Source organism: Marmota marmota, unplaced genomic scaffold (assembly GCF_001458135.2).
Source record: "Marmota marmota marmota unplaced genomic scaffold, marMar, whole genome shotgun sequence".
In the NCBI taxonomy this organism is placed as follows: Eukaryota; Metazoa; Chordata; class Mammalia; order Rodentia; family Sciuridae; genus Marmota; species Marmota marmota.
Window position 1 is genome coordinate 3,358,782 of NW_026000164.1, and position 7,394 is coordinate 3,366,175.

The following is a 7,394-nucleotide window of genomic DNA, read 5'->3' on the forward strand; positions in this document are numbered from 1 at the left end:
TGCGGCACCCATGACACAACAACAAAAGAAGCACAAAAAAAAAAGCAAAATGACACAACAAAAGAAACACAGAAAACAAAAGCGAAAGTACACAGTGCAGCTGCTGCCCCGCTTTGGTCACGGATCCCACTTACTTGGGACTAACCCCGCTTTGGTCGCGGATCCCACTTACCTGGGATTAACTGGTGCACCACCCCTGACTGCTGAAAGTTCTGGTTCCCGGGTTTCGGCACCACTTGTCGCGACCCCTTGCCCGCAAGGAAGACGCAACTCAGGAATCTTCTTTCAGCAGTTTATTCAGGCCCTTGATATTTCTTCTTCTCTCTCCCGGATGCCCCTCCCAGCCTTAATAAAGCATCTCAAGCCCCAATGCAAAGCTGCCACGTGGAGCTTTCTCATAGGGTGATGAAAAGTCATGCGCCAACTCTCCCAAATTAGGAGTTGTTTGTCACAGACCACAGCGGAGCCAGCGCCATCTTGTAATGGCGACCATAGTCTGCAGAAACGGCAGAAGCGGCTCACCACAGTTGGTGAAGCAGCAACTGGCGCTGGCCTGATGCCTCACACCCTGGCACCGGGGGAGAACCCAGAACCACAGCACGGCTCTGGGGAAGGGTGACCAGGGAGGAACTTCTTATTTCCTATCACCATGCAGATGAAAAGGCACAGCCACTGCCGCGTGACATCTGGGTTCTTCTTCAAGGCAAAAATAAACGCAAGCTTGTCAACGAATTCCAGGTGTGTTTTGATTTTTGCTTTTCTTTCAGGGACCCAGCAGTCTAAGAGCCTAGGATCTCCATCCGCTGGTAAAAGGAGCCTGAGGCTGAGGCCTCTCTGTAGCCTTGGGGGGACCCAGGTGCCACCATCCCCATCCAAGCCTTCCTGGACTTGGGCTCTTGCTTGCAGACAGTGGGGTGCACGTTCCCTCCTATGTGCCTCTCTCTTTACTTCAGAAGGGGAGAGAGAACTTGCCTAGGAAAACAAACCAGATTCTTCTATTAACTACCATCCCCACCCAACGACCTAAGTTTTGTTTTATTTTGGTACTGAGGATTGATCCTAGGGGTACTAGGGGCACTTTACCACTAAGCCACATCCCCAGGCCCCCCCCTTTTTTTTTTGAGTCAGGGTCCTGCTAAGTTGCTGAAGCTGGCCTTGAACTTGGAATCCTCCTGCCTCAGCCTCCCAAACTGTTGGGATTATGGGCATGTGACACCACACCTGGCCTGGCTTTAAGATTTTAAAAATATAAAAACAGTTTTGTCCCCCCTGGAGTGTCTCAGTTGAGACCACTTTACAGGAAGGGGTGGGCTCCCCAGAGGAGAGCTGGGCCATGACAGGAGAGAGAAGGGACAAACCTCTATTGCCAAACACAGCCTGTTCTTGACACCACAAAGTCGCAGGGGAAGCTCAGCTCAGGGATGTCCCAGGGGCACCAGGCTGGACTTGGGGAAAAGGACATGAGTGGGCACTTCAAGGCCTGTGAGGCTGAGCTGCTGTAACATGCAGGGCTGCAGCCGTGTCTCTGGGAGTCCCTGACTAAGCACTGCACAGAGGGAACCCATGGCCTCCTCTGACTTAGGGATATTAGAACCGGACACCCTGGCCCCCTTGAGACAGGCTCACAGGGCAAGTGTTTGAGGCTCTGGCACCGCTGTTAGTGACCTCAGACTTCCACCGCTAGCTCAGTGGCAGTAGCAAGCTGCTGTGCCAATGTTTTTTGTGAGTTGAGGTGTGCATGGGCCACATGATGCTGCACCCAACATCACTCAGATGACACATGGTGACTGAGGTCACTGGTGAGTCAGACATACCACCAACTCTGCTCCTGAGCCCTGTGCCCACCACAGGTTGCCCCCACTCTGAGAAAGAAGACCTCTCACCTTCACCCAGAGCCCCCAGCCCAGCCTTGGGCTTTCCCATCTGACAGCATGTACCCCGAGGTTGCTTTTTAAAATTTGCACAAAAGTTTTGTACCCCAAGTTATCAAAGCCTCTGTAGGAGGGACTCCCACGTACAGGATCCCCTCATGGTAATGCAAAGAGAGCCACACTGTGGCCATCAGTAGACAAGTGACGTCAACTGTGCAGCCACTTGGTGCACACAAAGGTGACACAAAGCATACGGGAAAACAGGCTAGAACACTCGAGAGGCCTGACCAGCTGAGCACCAGAAGGAGCCCAGACACAGCCTACTTCTTGGCTGGTCGTGCTTCAGTGCTCCTATGTTAGAGAATGTTAGAGTCTGTAAACAAGTCAAAACAACACCTGGCATTTTGCCAGGGGAATGTTAGAGTTCGTAAACAAGTCTGGATGGTGCCTGGCAAAATGCCAGAGGGAGTGGTTTGAGAAGTAACAAAAGCAAGCCATTAAGTGTGGAGGTTCCTGATTGGTTGACTGCTGTATCTAGTTTATGCTAATTAGATAAGCTGTGTGGAATGTATAAATATTGCTCCTGTCCTGCGATAAACGGCTCCCACTCCTGCTGTATCAACGTACACAAGTTATTCGTCACCGCCTGGTTATTTTGCTGCAGCTGTACTCCGGCACTCCTATCCCGTGCGCCAAGAGGGTCTGCCATATACAGGTGACCCATATATGCCGCGGCCAGGCCAGAGCAAATCTTCCCAGAGGCCTTCAGGTAGACATGTGGAGGCAGTGAAGGGTAATTAACGCTCATCAGAACTTTTGAGGTTAAAATAAAAGCTTCCCACTGCAAATTGGTGCAACCAATCTGGAAAGCAGTATGGAGATTCCTTGGAAAACTTGGACTGGAACCACCATTAGACCCAGCTATCCCACTCCTCGGTTTATATCCAAAGGACTTAAAAACAGCATACTACAGGGACACAGCCACATCAGTGTTTATAGCAGCACAATTCACAATAGCTAAATTGTGGAACCAACCTAGATGCCCTTCAAGAGATGAATGGATAAAAAAAAAACTGTGGTATTTATACACAATGGAATATTACTCAGCATTAAAAGAGAATTAAATCGTGGCATTTGCAGGTAAATGGATGGAGTTGGAGAACATAATGCTAAGGGAAGTAAGTCCAGTCCCAAAAAACCAAAGGCTGAATGTTTTCTCTGATAAGTGGATGCTGATCCATAATGAGGGTGAGGGGAGCATGGGAGGAATTGAGGAACTTTGGAGGTAGGAAAGATGGTGGAATGAGATGGAAATCATTGCCCTAAGTACATGTATGAAGACACGAATGGCGTGACTCTACTTTGTGTACAACCAGAGAAATTTAAAATTGTGCTCCATTTGTGTACTATGAGTCGAAATGCATCCTGCCATCATGTATAACAAATTACAACAAATAAATTAATTAATTAAAAAATAAATATAAACTTCCCCAAGAGCCTCGCTCACAGATAGATGATGGCTTTGAGACCTCCAGCCATGAGTCTCTCAGGGCTCTATCAGTGCCAAGGACTGACTGACAGACACTCTCTAAGGAGCAGAAAAGAAAGCTAATACCAAGGTGTGACACCCAGGTCCTCAGCACCTGGCCTGCGATGATTCCTACCACCACAGTAATTGATTACGTGCATCCCAAAAGCCTGATGAATTGTATATGGGCCAAAAGTCCCTCTGCCCTTAAGAACTCAGTGCAGTGGAAAGGGCAGAACTTCAGGGCAGAGACCTGGGCTCAATTCCCAGTGGGATCCAGGAGCAATCCCTGAACTTCCACCCAGGCCCCTCTCTCCTCCTGACTACCTGAGGCAGGTGTGCTCATGGCCAGCCTGCCTTTTCCTCTCCACACCTGACACCACTCTCCTGTGGGTGCCTCTGGCTCCTGGCTCTCAGCCTGTGTCCTCATTTTCCTACCCGGTTCCAGGACCTCTGTGCATGGCTCTCTGCTGCCACCCTCTGGCCCTAGTCAGCTACACCTTCAAAGCATCTGGGCTAGCAACCACCTGTGGTCAATTACATTTAAGAGACTTTGTCAAAAACAACAGACCAAGAAGCTGGGCTCCAAGGTGCACACCTGTGACCCCAACGGCTCAGGAGGCCGAGGCAGGAGGATAGCAAGTTCGAGGCCAGCCTGAGCAACTTAGTGAGGCTCTAAGCAACTCAGAGAGACCCTGATTCAAAATAAAAAGGACTGGGAGTGTTGCTCAGTGGTAGAGCAGCTCTGGGGTCCATCCTAATACCAAAAACAAACAAGGCAAAAGAACCACAGATCAACAATCACAAAGAAAAATAAAAACCAGTCTCTCTTCTGAATATACATACAAGAATCCTCAAGAAAACACTAGCCTACTAAATCCAGAAACATAAGAAAGGAATTATGTACCATGAAAACATGGGATTTATCTTAGGAAGTCAAGGTTGATTTAACATCTGAGAATCAACTAACGTGACACATCATATCAATAAAGTCGAAACACACATATATATGATCAACTCAATAGGCACAGAACAAGCATTTGACAAAATCGAGCTCTTTTTGTAATAAAACACATTATAAACCAGAAGGGGGCATCCTCACCTCAACCTAAGGAAAGGCATCTACAAAACCCACTGCTGAAATTAGTCTTGCTATGGAAAGAACGTGTGCTTTCCCCCAAGGTCAGGAACCACCGGTCAAGGGTGTCTGCATTTGCCACTTATGAGGTCTGAAACTGTACGGGGTGTTTGTTTCTGCGTTCCTAATAACATACCATCTTTTTAAAATAAGAGGTTGCAAAATATGTCAACAAGTCTAGAAAATAACCCATGTGCTCAGCACCCATCTTCCTGAAATCTCAAGAATTTGCCCTTTTGTTTCAGATCTTTAAAAAAAAGAAAGGAAAAATGTTTTAGAAACTGATAAAACTCCAGGGGCACCTACAGGCTGCTTTCAACATTTATTATGACAAATAATGCTGTAATCAACATGAATGCATGTGAGTCTTCCCTAGAATGAAGGCTCTAAAGTGAAATTTCTTTGTCAGACAGCATGCAAATTTTAAAATTTATTAGATTTCATCTTTACCTTTCCCGGGCCAGGTGGTGCATGCCTGTCATCCCAGCAGCTTGGAAAGCAGGGGAATCAGGTGTTGGAAGCCAGCCTCAGCAACTTAGCAAGGCTCTAAGCAACTCAGCGATACCCTGTCTTTAAATAACTTTAAAAAGGGCTGGGGCTGTGGTTCCTTGGTTCTGTGATCGAGTGCTGCTGGGTTCAATCCCTAGTAAAAAAAAAAAAAACACACACACACAACAGTTCATCTTCACCGAGACTTGGTAGCATCAAGCTTTCTCCTGTCAAGCTGACGGCTGTGACAGGATGGTAACAGGTTGTGTGATCAGCTGTGAAGCTTTAACATCTTTTTAAGATGTTTACAAGTTTCTCTTCTGTGCTTCGCCGCTTGGTAGCCTTTGCCCAATTTGCTGTTGGGGTGCTTTTAGTTTCCACATGTTCTCTCTTCTATGCCCTGTGTTTTATGTTCTACATTTTTACATGTCCTATGTGTGAATAATTTACTAGTTTTATGCTGTACAGGTGTCCTTGCAAAGACTGCAGCTTGTCTTTTGAAGTTGCTTATGGTATCTTCTACAGAATTTGGATCTGGTCAAAAGTATCAATGTTTCCCTTTGTGGTTAGTCCTTTTTGCATGTTCTTTTTAAAAAAATGATATCCTTCCACAAGGTGCAGTGGCCCACACCCATAATCCCAGTGATTTGGGGGGCTGAGGCAGGAGGATAGAAAGTTTCAGGCCAGCCTCGGCAATTTAGCAGGACTCTAAGCAACTTAGCAAGACCCTATTTCAAAATGAAAAATAAAAAGGGATGCTGAAGATATGGCTCAAGGTTAAGCACCATTGGGTTAAATCCCAGATACCAAAAAATATGTATAGTCGTTTCATTCATCAACCAAATACTCCAGGTACCACCCAACGTTACTGCCAGTGGAAGGGTGACCGATACATTTTTTGGAGGGTATTTTGGCAAATTGTGTTAACAGCCTTTAAAAATGTATACATAAGATAAATGTCTTGTGCTATTAGGGATTCTACCTGAGAATTTTATTCCAACACTTGTAGAAATGATATGTCCACTTCTAAGAATTTATTGTATCGAAAGAACTGGGGATGAATCCAAGCATAGAGCCATAGTGTGTAGTTTTAATTATGAAAATCTTAGACAATCTAAATTTCCTGAGGAAGGCCTGGTTATAATGAAACCGCCTTGCCTCTGACCACTTGCTGCTGCTATGACAGAATGGCCTGTACTGTGTGATTATGAATGGCGGGTGTTTGGCTCACAGGTCTGGCGGCTGGAAGTCCAAGAGCCTGGTCCCAGATTCTGATGGAGGTCATTGTCTACATGATATAGTGGAGGGCGGGCAAGCAGACAGGGCGGAAGAGACAAAAGGTGGGGCTCATTTTCATCCTTTCATTAGGACCACACTCTTGGGGTAACTGCCCCACTCCCTATAGTAATAGCATTGATCCATTCATGAGGGTGGGACCCCAGAGCCTAACCACCTCCAGAAGATCGTGCCCCTTCCTCTGCTGTGACAGTGGTACCTCCTAGACCTTGGGAGGAGGGGACCCCCTCCCTCAACCCCAGGAGAGTGAAGAGGCAGAGGAGGGAGGAGCTGGGAAGCCCCCCCAGCCCCAGGGCCTGGCGTCTCCTCACTTCCTCTGGCCTGGCTCCCGTGCTCTCCTTTCTTCCTTCCTGAAATTCCCATAAAGCCTGGATTTTTCTTTGACTTTTTAAAAGTTGACATCTCCTAATCTATTCTCCTTCCTTCCTTCCTTTTTATCTTACTTTTTTTTTTGGGGGGGGGTACCAGGGATTAAATCCAGGGGTGTTTAACCACAACCCCAGTCCTATTTATTTGTTTATTTATTTTGTTAATTCTTGATGCAGGGTCTTGCTAAGTTGCTTAGGGCCTCGCTAATTGCTGAAGGTGGTTTTGAACTTTCAGTCCTCCTGCTTCAGCCTCCTGAGTCACCGGGATTACAGGCGTACATGTACATGTACATTACAGGCGTACAGAGCCATGCCTGGCTCTAATACGTTCTTTTTTTTTTTTTTTTTTTGTGGTGCTGGGGATTGAACCCAGGGCCTTGTGCATGCAACTGAGCTAAATGCTCTATTCTTAAAGGAAAAAAAAGAAATCCATGACTTTATGGACAAAGACAGAAGTTGGAGAAATGCTAAGAAAAATACATCTGGCCAGGCATAGTGGCATGTGCCTGTGATCCCAGCAATTCCGGAGGATGAGACAGGAAGATGGCAAGCTCCAGGCCAGCCTCAGCAATTTAGCCAGGCCCTAAGCAACTTAGCGAGACCTTGTCTCAAAATAAAAAAGATTGGGATATAGCTAGTGGTATAACCCCTTGGCTAAATCCCCAATACCAAAAAGATAAAGAACACATCTGGCTGCAGTCAGT